General features: G+C 42.9%; 1 protein-coding gene across 2 annotated transcripts in view; it reads right to left on the reverse strand.

Moving 5' to 3' along the window:
- The window catches only part of ARHGAP25 (Rho GTPase activating protein 25), a 155,235-nt gene that overhangs the window by 80,317 nt on the left and 58,999 nt on the right, over window positions 1–15,919 (reverse strand). The window contains exon 1 of one of the 2 annotated variants that reach the window (XM_040345908.1): window positions 4,359–4,611. The exons of the other annotated variant lie outside the window; for it this stretch is intronic. The gene's annotated coding sequence lies outside the window, so the exon portion shown is untranslated. Of the gene's footprint in view, window positions 1–4,358; window positions 4,612–15,919 lie in introns of those variants that run through there. 2 annotated transcript variants of the gene reach the window in all.

Raw genomic sequence — 15,919 nt, forward strand, 5'->3', positions numbered from 1 at the left:
CAAGGAACACTTGTGGAAAGCTTCAGAAAAACCTGGAATTAGCAGATACAATTGTTTCAAAGAAAACAATAAATAAATCACTCAACCACCATTGCCTGTATGCACGCTCACCACGCAAGATTCCATTGCTGAATAAAATGTTGTAGCTCGTTTTAACCACTTAAGCCTTTAGGCAGCTAAATGCCCAGGCCAGGTTTTGCGATTCGGCACTGCGTCGCTTTAACAGACAATTGCGCGGTCGTGCGACGTGGCTCCCAAACAAAATTGGCATCCTTTTTCCCCCAAAAACATATATAAAACATTTTTTTTCCTCAGTTTAGGCCGATACGTATTCTTCTACCTATTTTTGGTAAAAAAAATCGCAATACGCGTTTATCGATTGGTTTGCGCAAAATTTATAGCGTTTACAAAATAGGGGATATTTTTATTGCATTTTTATTCATTTTTTTTTTTTTTTACTACTAATGGCGGCGATCAACGATTTTTTTCGTGACTGCGACATTATGGCGGACACTTCGGACAATTTTGACACATTTTTGGGACCATTGTCATTTTCACAGCAAAAAATGCATTTAAATTGCATTCTTTATTGTGAAAATGACAGTTGCAGTTTGGGAGTTAACCACAGGTGGCGCTGTAGGAGTTAGTGTTCACCTAGTGTGTGTTTACAACTGTAGGGGGGTGTGGCTGTAGGTCTGACATCATCGATTGTGTCTCCCCTATAAAGGGGATGACACGATCGATGCGCCGCCACAGTGAAGCACGGGAAAGCCGTGTTTACATACGGCTCTCCCCAGTCTTCAGCTCCGGGGAGCGATCGCGACGGAGCGGCTATAAACGAATAGCCGCGCCGTCGTCCTGGATCGCTCCCCGCGGGAATCCGACCGCCGCATGTAGCGGGGGGAGGTCCCGATCGGACCCCCCACCCGCTAGAAGGCAAGGACGTACCTGTACGCCCATTTGCCTGTATGTGCCATTCTGTGGACGTACATTTACGTGCGGCGGTCGGGAAGTGGTTAAAGTGTGCTGCACAACATTTGGACAAAGCTGTGAAATACCGGGAGAATATAGTCTGGTCAGATGAGACCAAAATTTAACTCTTTGGATGCCATAATACAAACCATGTTTGGAGGTCAAATGGCATTGTACATCACCCTAAAAACACCATACCAATAGTGAAGTTTGGAGGTGGGAACATCATGGTGTGGGGCTGTTTTTGGGCACACGGTACTGGCAAACTTCATACCATTGATGGAAGGATGTATGGAAAAATATACCAAGACATTCTTGATAAAAAATAGAAATCTGCTGCCATCTACCAGGATGATGAAGATGATATGAAGATGGACATTTCAGCAAGACAATGATCCCAAACACAAAGCCAAGGAAACACCCAATTGGTTTTAAAGAAAGAAAATAAAGCTGCTAGAGTGGCCCAGCCAATCACCTGACTTAAATTCAATAGAAAATCTATGGAAAGACCTAAATATCAGAGTTCATATAAGAGGCCCACGGAACCTTCAAGATTTGAAGACTGTGTGGAAGAATGGGCCAAAATCACACCTGAGCAATGCATGCGACTAGTTTCTCCATACAGGAGGCGTCTTGAAGCTGTCATTACCAACAAAGGATTTTGTACAAAGTATTAAAAAAAATTCAATTAGCGTGTTCAATACTTTTTTCCTGTGTCATTCCATTTTATTACACATAACTTCATTTCTGAAGTTATTTGTTTTAGTTTCTTTGTATGTATAGGTTGTATGGTGTGAGAGTGAGAGCCCCTGTATTAGTGAAAATGTGTTTAAAATGGACACAGGACTCTCAAAGAAGCAATTTGAGAAGTTCCAGTAAAACATTGGTGAGCAGAGAAAACTATGCTCTAAGTTTTCTCTGGATTTTGTAAGTCTGGATTGGGGCCGGAAACTTGAAGACTTCAAAGAGCATTGGGAGGGATGGAGTCTTCAGTCATGTGGCCAGGTTTTCCAGAAGCTCTGCAGGTTGTTTGTGTGTCCAGGTGCACACACCCAATATAAGGCAGAGCTGAGCATAGCTCAGGGTGTGTGGGAAAGGAGTTGGTGTGACAGCAGTTTGTTGGAGGGAAGTGTGCTACTGTGTAAGAACTCAGGCAACATCCTGGGAGAGGTTCCAGGTCAGTGGACTGAGAGAGTTGGGCCAGCTGAGAGAGTCGGGGAGACTATAGCTGAGACAACTGGAAGAGAGAGTCTTGGGGACCAGAGGGAACCGTGAGTCTTGGAGGAGTGTGGAAGCCTGGAGTGAGCCTTAAGAGCCAGGTGGATTGGCATATTTAATTTGTTGTAATTTTGGGAGAAGAACCCCTGTGTGGGCAACCAAATACATGTGTGAACTTTCCTTTTTGTTACTTTCAATAAAAGTGGCCTACCATGCCCTTAAACTAGGGTTGTCCCAATACCACTTTTTTAAGACCAAGTACAAGTACCGATACTTTTTTCAAGTACTCGCTGATACCGATTCTTTTTTGGCACTGATTAAGCATTACTGATAGGTGGCACGCACTGACTGGCTGCCACTGATAGATGGCACTGAGTGATGAGCACTGATAGGTGGCACTGATGAGGCAGCACTGATGAGGAGGCCCTAATATGCAGCAGTATTGGGCACTGATAGGATTAGGTGGCACTGATATGCAGCACTGATGAGCACTGATAGGTGGCACTGATTAAGCATTACTGATAGGTGGCATACACTGATGACTGGCACTGATAGGTGGCACTGGTTGGCACTGAGTGATAAGCACTGATTGGTGGCACACACTGATGGCTGGGCACTGATAAGTGGCACACACTGATGGCTGGCAGTGGCACTGGCTGGATGGCACTAACAGACGTCACTGATTGATGGCTGGCACTTATAGGCACAGGAGGATATATTTTTCTATGCTGCCTCTGCAATGCCCATCTTGGTACACCCTACACTCTGCCTCAATAAAGCAGCCGTGGACATCTTGTTACACCCAGCCCGAACTACATGGGCTGGCTGTAACAAGATGTCTGCTGCTGGCATATTGTGGCCGAGTGCACCAAGATGGGCATCAGGATTTTCAAGCACTGACTGTGTAACGGGAAAACGTTACCGAATGTGATGCTCCGGTCACCGATGGATGATGCGGCTGCCCCCTACAAGCTTACTGCCTGAGGACTCGCTCACCGCTCCGCTCTTCTCTCCGCTCTGCTCTCCACCCCGCTCTCTGCCCTCTGCTTGGCTGACTCTGCCCGCTGACTTTCTTTCATGTCAATAGCACCTTTAGAAATATATTTAAAAAATGGTTCCATGTTCAATACTTATTTTACCCGCTGTATGTATCTACTCCTAAGACAGTAACCTCCGTGGCAGTAAGTTCATGGACCCGTCTAGCAGTAGACGTATGACAGCTTTTTTCAAAATGACCAATATTCCTGCATGTAACAAGAGCAATCTTCATCCGATGTTGGCTCAATTTGATTTTTGTTATTAGTTGCCCTCTTATCATTTCATCCATTAGAGCAAAAAAACTCAGAGATAACAACCAAATCTCTCAAAGAAAAGCTGCTATAAATGATACTTTCGATAAACCACCGTGTCCACGTTCCTGGAATTTACATTGTCCTGCAATCACATTGCAGAACTTTAGGCTTTAGAAAAAAAAAAAAAGTTCTTTATGCACTGAGACCTGTATAACAAGTGTCATCTACTGCTTGCAGAGTTTAGAAAATTTGCTTTCATTATATTCCCAGGCAGTGAATGTAAAGAACTCTTATGCCTTGTACGACGAGAATACTGCCATTTTTTGTATTGGTCGTGAAAACCGGTCGTGTGTATGCTCACTAGCAGTTTTCTCAACGAAAAAACTGCCCGCAAAATTTTTTAAACCAGCTCTCCTTTTTTCTCGTCGTGTTTGCCGCCAGTCTTTTTCTCATCACGAAAAACAGCCGTGTGTATGCTTTTGCGAGGGGAAAAAAACATCTATGCTCAGAATCAAGTTATGAGATGGGAGCGCTCGTTCTGGTAATGTAACAGACTGAAAGGCTGAAAAGCACGAATCATCTCTCATCAAACTTTTACTAACACAAGGATCAGCAAAAGCAGCCCAAAGGGTGGCGCCATTTGAAAGGAACTTCCCCTTCATAGTCCCGTCGTACGTGTTGTACATCACCGCGCTTTTTTTGCATTAACGTGTGTATGCAAGTCAGGCTGGAGAGGAATCATGTCGGGAAAAACAACGGCTTTTAGCACGTCAGGAAAAACGATGGTGTGTACAAGGAATAAGTCTTTATGATTACTAACAGGTTTGTAATTCTTTAACATACTAATTCAAGTAGTAAAAGACATTGCATGCTCACCATGGTGTAAAAGATGCAGGCTGCTATAGAGATCCCATCCTTGTCCCCAACCATGTATCCTGTAGTCTGGGAGGCAGAGTAGTTATCTACCGGCCGACGGTATAGACACCACATCTGCCTAGCACATCATGCTGTGTCTGACAATGACAGAAGCAGGCATGAGCTAGATGCACTGCAAGAATCATGTATGTTGCCTCCAAGTGAATGAATGTTGATTCTTAAACTGGGCAAATCGACTTGCTAATGTCTACTTCACTGCAAAGCTGAACTGTAAGCAGCCAGCTAAATACACAGATCAAAAACATATAAGAATGTTGTTTTACCTGTCAAATAATTAGCATTTCTGTACATTCAGTTTTGAGATTTACACATTCCTCACACACAGTACAGCTCTGTCTGGCAGGGCATGAGGCTTAATTTTTCCTCTGCTGCAATTCAGTAACACTAACAAATTTCCTCCTCACCCTGTGATTGGACAGTAAAAGGAAAAGTAGGAGGCTGGAGTGACTTATCAGCATGCTCCTTAAAGTGCAGCATAACTGACTCCTTTTGTTGCTTGTTCCTCCTCCATTCCGAGCTCTGCATTGCAGTAAATTACATGTAGCACCCTCTAGCTTAGTGTGCTAGAAGTACATAGCTGTAAGCTTGAGTGTAGGTAACTTTAACCTGGCTGAGATCCAGGCTGTGTTGAACCTGGGTCAGGAGTGAGTGACTCAGGGAGACTGGATGACTCATCTAGCAGCACCTTTCAGACCTCCCCCTACTTGCTGGAACCTTGGAGAAGCTTCTAGAAGAATGGGTGGGAGATTAGGAAGAGCTGCTCGACGTATTAAGGAGGGCCCCAGCCAATCCCCAGCAACTTGGCTGGCAGAGGATGGGCACCTCTTAAATATGCCAGCAGGGGGCAGTCGAATGGAAGATAGAGAAGGAGTGCTGAGGAGGCTGTCAGTGCCACCTCCAGTCTGGGGGGGTGAGCCTTAGGCCAGGGGCTCGGGTACTGGGTTGATCCTCTAACATCACACAGAGGAGTCCTGTCCTGCATGCACGGAAGCAGGTGTGAGGACAGCGGGAGAGAGTCAGCATATCCAGGAGTTCTAAAGTTGAAGACAACCGGATGGCCTGGTGAGTCTGGGAGGACTGTGGTGCAGTCTGGGAGGACTGTGGAGAAGTAGCCAGGTGGGCTAGTGAAAGGGGCAGCTTCAGCCAGGCGGGCTGGCACTGCCTGAAGGGGTGGTGCTGGGATCATTAGACACAGGGATGTAAGCTTAACACTGTATTTTGCTACACAACCCAATTGGCCTGGGGTTTCTGCCTGTAAAGGGTTTTTTGCATCAAGTGGGCATCCCCTAATACACCTATTCCCTATCTAAGTTTTATCCCCTCAATAAAAACACAAAAACAAGCACTGGACTGTTTTCTGACTGTGGGAACCTGTGAAAATTTGTGTTGTGTGCCTGGCTGTGCAGGGTGGTGGATCCCAATTCACCACGTTGGGTGCGCTACATACAAAATGCCGATACAAAGTCAAAATTAGGTATCTTCACTGTTTTCATAAAAATACTTATATAATTAGTATTAGTATATAATTACAGAGCTAGAATCAGGTGTCCACGTCACTTCCTATTGGCAGTACAACAGTGGGGTCCTCTCAGGACCCAGAAGTGAAGTCTCAGCAGTGATGTCAGCTTCAGGTGACCATCAGGGACTGGCACATTTGCAGCCCTGGATTATCACCCCCAGCTCTCGCACCCAGAAACTGCTGAGGATCCTAGATGATGGACTTAACATATTCAAACTTACTTTGCCTCAGGTAAGAATAAACCACAGCTGAATGGCTGACAAGGGGGTGGAAAGGAGCAGTTGCAAGGAGTGTTAACTCTTACCTTCAGATGGGCTTTAGATTTCAACTTTTGATGCAATTTTGAACTTTAAAATATGAAATAAAGAACTATCAGCATAGATTTTAGTTTTGAATAGAATGGGAAAGGGTTAAACCTTTGGTTTTATTGCCGTCTAAGTCTCCATTGGGGAAATCCATCACTCTGGGCCATATTCTCAGAAGAGTTACGACGGAGTATCTCAGGAAACTCCGTCGTATCTCTGTTTTTTGACCCGCGTATCTATGCGAGTGATTCCTAGAATCATTTTCGTATAGATACGCTGAAGATCCGACATGTGTAAGTCACTTACACTTTCGGATCTTAAATGTAATTCGCCGCCGGCCGCTAGGTGGCGTTTACGTTCAGGTCTCATTTGTTTATGCAAATGAGCCTGATACGCCGATTCCCGAATGAAATCGCGTCGCGTAACCGTCGCTTACGTAGTTTGCGTAAGCGTAAGGTTACCCCTGCTATATGAGGGGTAACCTTACGCCAGTCCCACGTATGCCAAGTATGGCGTCGGGTCCGCGTCGTCTTTTCCCGTCGGGTACGTCGTTTTCGTAAGTCGTTCTTGAATACGACTTTACGTCAATGACGCACACGTCGGCGTCATTGACGTTTTCCGTCGAGAACTGAAGCATGCGCACTGGGCTATTTTTAGCCCGGCGCATGCGCAGTTCGATCTGCACGGGGGCGCGCTTAATTTAAATATAAGCCGCCCCCTTTGAATTACGCGGGGATACGCCGGGCCTTTTACACTACGCCGCCGCAAACTACGGAGCAAGTGCTTGAGGAATACGGCACTTGCTCCAGTAAGTTGCGGCGACGTAGTGTAAATAGCTTACGCGAGGCCGCCGCAGATTATTGGAGAATCTGGCCCTCTGTTTTTACTGGTGATCATTGTCACAGGAAGTGCAGTGAAATCTAAAATTTGAGTTGTCGCCAGAAAAAGAGGTGCAAGGAAATTTAACGGTAACACTTGTTCCAGAGACAACTGTCTAAGATAACTTCCTTTTATATTTCCAAGACAGGAAGTGAAGGTAAATTTCCCCGATGGTACACAGATAGCAAAAAATAACCTGGCAGGAGTTTTTACTTTTTCCTACTCTATCCAAAACAAAAGAAAAAAACTTTTGGCTGTACATACACTTTAAACTTTTTATTAATGAGGTTGCCAGAACTGTGTACCGTATTTATCGGCGTATACCGCGCACTTTTTTGCCCTAAAAATCAGGACAAAATCGTGGGTGCGCGATATACGCAGATACCCGCTTCCCGCACCGTGTTTGAATCCCTGCGCCAACATATACCGAGCGCAGTACACTCGGGTACATTCAGCCAGGCTCGGCTTCACCCATAGTCATGCTCTGTGACGTTTATGCGTGAGAAGCCGAGCCTGGCCGAATATACCCGAGTGTACTTCGCTCGGTATATGTCGGCGGAGGCTTCAAACTGAGCACGGGAATCGGGGATTCGACATGAAGACAGCGCGGAAGAAGCCGGGAGGACACCACCGAGGCCGCAGACGGACGCCGGACCGGACGAGGTCGCCAATGGACGCCGGGCAAGACACCAAAACTGTAAGTAGTAAATGTAATAAAATGTTTTTTTTACAGGATTTTAGGGTCAACATTAAGGGTGCGCGCTATATGCCGGAGAGCGCAATACCCCGATAAATACGGTATGTATTAAAGTGTAAAAATATTAATTTGCAAACAGGCAGGCTCTTTACTGGAGAGGAGACATGCTGTATTCCAGAAGAGACACAACAAACTTACCTGCCTGCTCGAGATCTGCTTTAGAATGTAGCAAGCAAGCTCAGTTTATATTCTTGGCACACCTCGGTGCTGGAATAAATGAACTCCCATGCGCATGCACAACATTTACGTCATTCTGCACTGCCCAATCAAAAAAGCCTAAATTCTGATACCCAGAAAAAACTGTGAGTGCCAGTGATGGAGCGAGGGTAGATTGAGTATCTGTGGACTAGTTCTACTCTAAATAGTATGTAAGGAGCAGAGCACCGGCTGTCAGTCTGGCAGATATGGAATTTGCCAGAATGGCCAAGTAGAGGTTTAAAGTGGATGTAAACCCTCACATATACCCAGTGAAGTGAACAGCCTCAGATGATACCCAGGGATGAAACAAAACCTCCTACATAAGTTTTACATGTATATCTGCTGTCTTCAGCTTAATATACTGTTTAGAAAGTGCACATCGTCTCCCCTCCCCCTGCTGGAACAGAGTCTTGCCATACACTGTGAGACAGCTGATTGGATGAAAGACACACACCATTCCACATAGGCAGATACTAAATACATTTTAGGCTGGTTTTATCACATGTGAGATCTTGTCAAAAGTTATCATGCTGATAACAGAGGAATGGAGCAGGTGACAGCCACGTGAATTAGGGCTTTGGAGAGAGATAATAAAACACTGCAGATATATGTGCCCAGCTCGAATTTTATAAATCGGGTTTACATCCACTTTAAGTGAACAACATAAATTAGCTATTGGCAAAGACAACACTGTTAGCTGTTAATAAGTCAGATAGCAGAAATAGATAATTAAAACACATTTCAACATCTATTTCTTGCTTTACCACATAATAAAATTCTGAAATGTAAGTTTTACATCATCTCCACTTTGCTGCGGTACAATCAAGGACATTTGTTGTTTTTTCAATGTTTTTCAGATAAGGGTCTGGTATGGATTTTTGGGGGGAACTCCACGCCATTTTTTTTTATTTTGGTGAGGGGTTCTTCTTAAAATCCATACCAGACGTGAAGGGTCTGGTATGGATTTTTAGGGGGAACCCCACGCAATTTTTTTTTAAATTGGCACAGGGGTCCCCTTAATATCTATACCAGACCTGAAGGGCCCGATATGGAATTTGGGGGGGACCAAAAGGGCCTGGTAATGGACTGGGGGGGAACCCATGCCGTTTTTTTCAATTACTTTTATCTGTATTGCCGGGATCCAACATTTCATTAAGTAGTTTTAAATTACTTTTTTTTCCTTTAGAAATGTCATTTTGTGCAGAGACTGTTATAAACATGGGAAACATGCGCTACTTTACGGGCATACTATAGACACCCCCCCAGGTCCGAAATTTAAAGGAATATTTCACTTTTATTGTTTCACTTTAAGCATTAATAAAATCACTGCTCCCAAAAAAACTTCAGTTTTTAAAACTTTATTTTGCATTGATACATGTCCCCTGGGGCAGAACCCAGGTCCCCAACTACTTTTTATGACAATAACTTGCATATTAACCTTTAAAATTAGCACTTTTGATTTCTCCCATAGACTTTTAAAGAGTGTTCCGCAGCTTTTCGAATATGCCGCAAACACCCCAAATTATTCACTGTTCGGTGAACAGGTGAACAGCCAATGTTCGACTCGAACATAAAGCTCATACCTATATACAGGATAAGTTGACTTTAAAGAAAATAATATTATAGTAATAGATGCACATTATTTGCAGGTTAAAAAAAAGTGTATTTCTTTTTTTTTTCTTAGGAACCTGTAAAGCATCGCACCAGTGATCAGCAGGTCAAGGGTCCAATGTCAGGCTCCTGCAGACACTCAGTACAGCTGTCTGCCCGTACCTCCCATACAGGCAGTTACTGAAGTAGGGGAAGAGAGACAATGAACTACAAGGGCGCTCACCCATGCCATCACAGTTCAATTTAAACTAAATGCCTCCTGCCGTGGTGGCAGATGATACTTGTGATTTGTTCATTCACAGAATTCTGCGATTGAATGACGCAGCTGTGTGGGTCATGGCTGTTTTTTTAATTGTAACAGCGGGTGTGGGGAGAGGATCCCTGACTGCTGTCACAAAGGGGGATTGGGGGGGGGGTGGAGGCTACAGATTAAATACATATTACACCCTAAATATGGGTGTAACATGTTACTAAAGGTGAACATATCTTTTATTACAATAAAAAGGTATGGAAATCAGTATTCAGTATGTGCTCACTGAAAATACATTTTATTTTCCATTTAAGAAACTGTGCTACTCATGAAATCTGTGCCATCTTTGTCGTTTCTCTATCATCAGTTCCGTTAGTGACATCAGATGTGGTTATTGTACATGAGTAAAGTTAAAATTACCATGAAATGAATAAAAATCAAACGTTTATAAAATGCAAGCTAGTATGCTGAAAGTACAATATTTAATGTTGGACGGATCTAGGAATGCACGTTTTAAGCCTCGTACACATGACTGGTTTTCCCACGTAGCTTTAGGTGCACACTGTACAGAGGACACAGACAGTACACTACGTGAAAGTACTTGCAGAATGATCCCCTGCCTGTGGTATTAATAAGAGAAGATCCCTGCCTCTAATATGAGAAACACCAGCTTTATGTAGCTTTAGGTGCACACTGTGCAATTATGGCTCTCCGTTTTTTGCAAGCTGTGATTGGCCAAGCATGCGGGTCATAGTGCATCCTTGGCCAATCATCAGCCAGCAATGCACTGCGATGAATTATGGGCCGTGACACGCCACTCGAATTTGGTGCGAATGGCCCATAACGTTCGTTATTCAACGAACGGTTGAACATACGATGTTCGAGTCGAACATGGGTTCGACTCGAACAGGAAGCTCATCCCTAATTATTACATGAGATAGTGATCCCCCTAGTGTAAATTATAAGACACTAAATTTCAGCACAAAGAGAGTTTATGAGCTTCACCAGGAAACGCATCAGAATTTTTTTTCCTGCAGAAATCCTCTTCATATGTTTTGCCTAGTGAATATGGGACTGAAGAAAATTTGGCTAAAACATGTGGGACTTGCTAGGTCTCGGGTAAGTCATCATTTAAAACACTTTAGCATTTTATTTATTGGTATTATTTTTATTCTGTATAACCCGTCTAGATAATTTACACAGATACAGTTTACCCCGCAAAGTGCCGCCCTAGGCCTAGGCCTTGTTGGCCTAGGCCAAGATACATCTCTGAGAAAAGCACTTGTAGTTCCTCCACTTCCTCAACGGCGTGCGTTTTACCAGTCGGAAGCTCAAGCCAGATTGCCGTATGTGACGTAGGGAGTACACGTGACCAGGCTGCGCCGCGACTTACATTTCGTAAAATTAACGTCTTCAAGCAGGCGTTCCCGGTCACAAAAAGTCATGTGATTTATTCTCAGATGGAGGGAAGGAAAGTTAGTGTGATCCAATAGAAAATTTTACTCGACTGCAACCACAGTTCAGACCTGCGCAAACCGCCGGATAGACACACACAAATGCCTTGTAAAAATCTCCTAATTGTACACATAAAAACATTTAATAAAACATTCCCTCAGCAGACGGATAATTAATTAGGCAGGCATTAATATTATACGGGCAATAATATTAGAAACAAACCATAAATGTTCATATAAAAAACCAACTCCTAAACCCACAAGAGAGAAAAAGAGAAGAAAAAATGTAAATATGTAAATATCCTCAGTACTCCCATTATTCCACTAGATGGAGACCTCTAAATGGATACTAATAGGAATACTAGAAATACACCCAATAATTTTACTAACAATGAATATGAATATTGAACCCATATTAAATCTTAAATGGGTCAAAATTAATTCCATAAGGTAACATAGAAAGTGGAGAATAATTAGTTCTCCATTTTGCTCTCCCTAATATGTGAACACCAGATATTTATATAAATTAACACAAATTAGACATATTCAGTATCACGTCTAAAAAACTGACAGAGAAACAGATTTTTATCCTTTCTTTTTTCCACAAACGAAAATGGAGTAATCATTTCATTGCACGTGGACTGTAGGCTGAATATATTGTAGTCTAACAAATGCAATAAAATACCCAAATGTTTGATAAAATTTGAAATACAAGGTTGCACCGAGTAAAAAGATACCCAACATGTCAAACAATAAATTTGAGTGGGCCCGTGAAATGGCGACAAACTTCTGTACCCTATATGTTTGATAGACAAAGCTTCAAACGCCCCCTGAAGGTATCAGTTTTGTATTATGGAAGAGGTCTCGCACTATAATTATTGCTCTCACTTAGGCGTGTGCGGCAATGTGTAACACCCCAGACGCATGCATTTACATTTGTCTAAAAGGCCCTGCATGTTTCCTCTGAGCTCCACTTAATGTTTTACAATGCAGATCACATTGCAAAACATGATCCGGCTAAGCGAGTCAGGGACACGGAGAGGCTGACCTGAAAGTGATGTCACAGTCGCTTTCTGAGTCACAATAAAAAGGGAAGGAGAGCAGACCGGATTGTGTGTGAAACCCCCCCCGCTGTCCGTGTGACGTACAGACATGGCAGCGAAAGGGTTAAAGCATACTTATTGTCAAAATGTAAAATCATATATGCATTTCCATATTTTAATTATTTGTAGACTACTCCTGTTAATCTGAACAAACTTAAAGTTTGTAAACTTACTTTGTGAACCCCCCCCAAACATTTACTTCCATGAATTCTGTAAAACTTATTTACAATGTCCCATTAAAAAGCATGGCTGTGTCACACATTTCACAGAACCTGCGTTTGGAACTACAGAGGTGCCGAGACGAGGAGTTTCAGGCAGAGGAGTCAGTCCTGGAATTACAGCATGCAGGCAGCAATGTACCATGGGAAATGTAGTCCTTAGAAATTGTAAATAAACAGCAAAGAAAAGCTGAAAAGCATGCATGGAGTCCAGGGAGTTGTGGAAAAGATGGCCAGCAGACATATAGCACTCACAACATGAAGCAAGCTTTTACTGTCAAAAATAACTATTGTTTATATTGCTATTACAATGGTGATGTTATAAATTGAGAGTGTTATATTCTGTGACTATATATATGTGTAATGGTGCCCCAGTGTCGCTGCGTGTTTAACCACTACCCGACGGCCGACTTTATACGGCCGCGGGGTGGTTCTCAATCTCTAACAGGCCGTAAAAAGACAGCCTGCGCGCGTATCCAGCGGGGCGGCGCGGGCGTGCTCGTCGCATCGCTGAGATGCCGATGCAAAAGCCTGGCGGCCGTGATGTCCGCCAGGGACTCGGGATGGCGGCTACAGGGACAAGACGTGGAGCTCTGTGTGTAAACACAGAGATCCACGTCCTGTCAGGGGAGAGAGGAGATCGATCTCTCTGTGTCCCTTGTACATAGGGACATAGATCGGTCACCTCCCCCAGTCACCCCCGCTCCACCTACAGTTAGAACACAATTTAGGGTACACATTTAACCCCTTCCTCACCCCCTAGTGTTAACCCCTTCAATACCAGTCACATTTATACAGTAATTAATGCATTTTTATAGCACTGATCGCTGTATAAATGTGAATGGCGCCAAAAATGTGTCAAAAGTGTCCGATGTGTTCGCCATAATGTCGCAGTCACGAAAAAAATGCTGATCGCCGCCATTAGTAGTAAAAAAAAAATAATAATAATAATAATAATTCTGTCCCCTATTTTGTAAGCGCAATAACTTTTGCGCAAACCAGACGCTTCTTGCGATTTTTTTAATTTTTTTTTCCCAAAAATATGTAAAAGAATACGTATCGCCTAGACTGAGAAAAAAAATGTTTTTTAAAAAAAATTGGGCTATTTATTATAGCAACAAGTAAAAAATATTGTTTTTTTTTCAAAATTGTCGCTCTATTTTTGTTTATAGCGCAAAAAATAAAAACCGCAGAGGCGATCAAATACCACCAAAAGAAAGCTCTATTTGTGGGGAAAAAAGGACGTCAATTTTGTTTGGGAGCCACGTCGCACGACCGCGCAATTGTCAGTTAAAGTGACGCAGTGCCACAAGCTGAAATTTCACCTGGTCAGGAAAGGGTATATGTGCCCAGTAAGGAAGTGGTTAAGCTCCACATATCACCCTGCTTGGTCAGACATCTATTTCAGGCACACTTTCTCCAGTCAATGAACAGTCTTTTACTTGTTTTTGGTGTTTTTATTGGGGGATTAAACTTGGATGGGAAAAAGGGGTCATGGGATGCCCAGATAATGAATCTGGATGAATTGAGCAATCATTTTGAATCTCTATTGGCAGTCTCTAAAGCTCCACACTCTTCCAGCACACTACTTGAGATTGCTTGCTTTCTCTACCACACAATCCTAGATTCCGGTCACCATTAGCACATAGTTAGGCCTCACTCTGAATTCCCAACAGTTCACTAATAGCCATTTGCTTATATTGTATAGTGAGGTGAGGGGCGCTATATCAAAATAGTGGATGCGTGTCACAATGTGCGTTTGAGTAGTACACAGTGTAACTGTGTACCCAAATCTATGTGAAAAACCAAACAGATTATAGTCTAAACTCTATAAGTACAATAGTGCCAAATGCTGTGGAAAATAAATCAAATATATAAAAAAAAAAAAAAAAATTTAAAAGAATGTCCAGCAAATAAATAGTTAAGTGCAAAATGGATCCAGTGTTGTATCAAGTCCAGGTGCAAAATGCAAATAATCCAATCCCAAATCGCAGGGAAAAGTGCAAATGCTAAAGTGCTTGTGAATCTTCAAAATAGCCAAAGTGCGAGAAAGAAGTGATCCGCCTTCACCTATAGGTCACCAGAATAATAATGGATGGCTCCTTACCACACGGTGTTGACCAGATTACTTAAAATATGGTCGATCAGGCTTGTTTTAAATGAGGATCAGCAGGGTCTCATTGGATTCCAATGTCAGCGATTGCAGCAAATGGTGTACCAAGAAAGGAGAAGAGATACCACCATAGTGTAAAACCATTTAATATACAAAAGTTAAAATTACATACGCTTCCTGAAGACGGTTTAACTGAAACGTGACGTCGAGGCGGTATCCGAGCGCACACGCATAGCCACGCACTTCCGGTCTCACTGGTTGATGGACAACTAGCGGTGGAACGCACGCTAGTAGACCAGGACGCGGCCATCTCTTATCTTGTCTTACTATCCCCACCACCTACAGCCTCAGTGCTGGGAACGGGCACCAGCAACAGTAAGAGGCCATTTGGCATTGTAATTTTAACTTTTGTATATTAAATGGTTTTACACTATGGTGGTATCTCTTCTCCTTTCTTGGTACACCATTTGCTGCAATCGCTGACATTGGAATCCAATGAGACCCTGCTGATCCTCATTTAAAACAAGCCTGATCGACCATATTTTAAGTAATCTGGTCAACACCGTGTGGTAAGGAGCCATCCATTATTATTCTGGTGACCTATAGGTGAAGGCGGATCACTTCTTTCTCGCACTTTGGCTATTTTGAAGATTCACAAGCACTTTAGCATTTGCACTTTTCCCTGCGATTTGGGATTGGATTATTTGCATTTTGCACCTGGACTTGATACAACACTGGATCCATTTTGCACTTAACTATTTATTTGCTGGACATTCTTTTAAATTTTTTTTTTTTTTTTTTTTTTATATATTTTATTTATTTTCCACAGCATTTGGCACTATTGTACTTATAGAGTTTAGACTATAATCTGTTTGGTTTTTCACATAGATTTGGGTACACAGTTACACTGTGTACTACTCAAACGCACATTGTGACACGCATCCACTATTTTGATATAGCGCCCCTCACCTCACTATACAATATATGCAAGTCAGTCACCTGATTTTATTTGGGAGCAGCTTCACTCAGTTAGTCACTTGGTTTATCAAGTATATAATTTAGTCAGGGCCGGTGCAAGGATTTCTGCCTACACA

The sequence above is a fragment of the Rana temporaria genome, chromosome 3 (genome assembly GCF_905171775.1).
Source record: "Rana temporaria chromosome 3, aRanTem1.1, whole genome shotgun sequence".
Taxonomy (NCBI): Eukaryota; Metazoa; Chordata; class Amphibia; order Anura; family Ranidae; genus Rana; species Rana temporaria.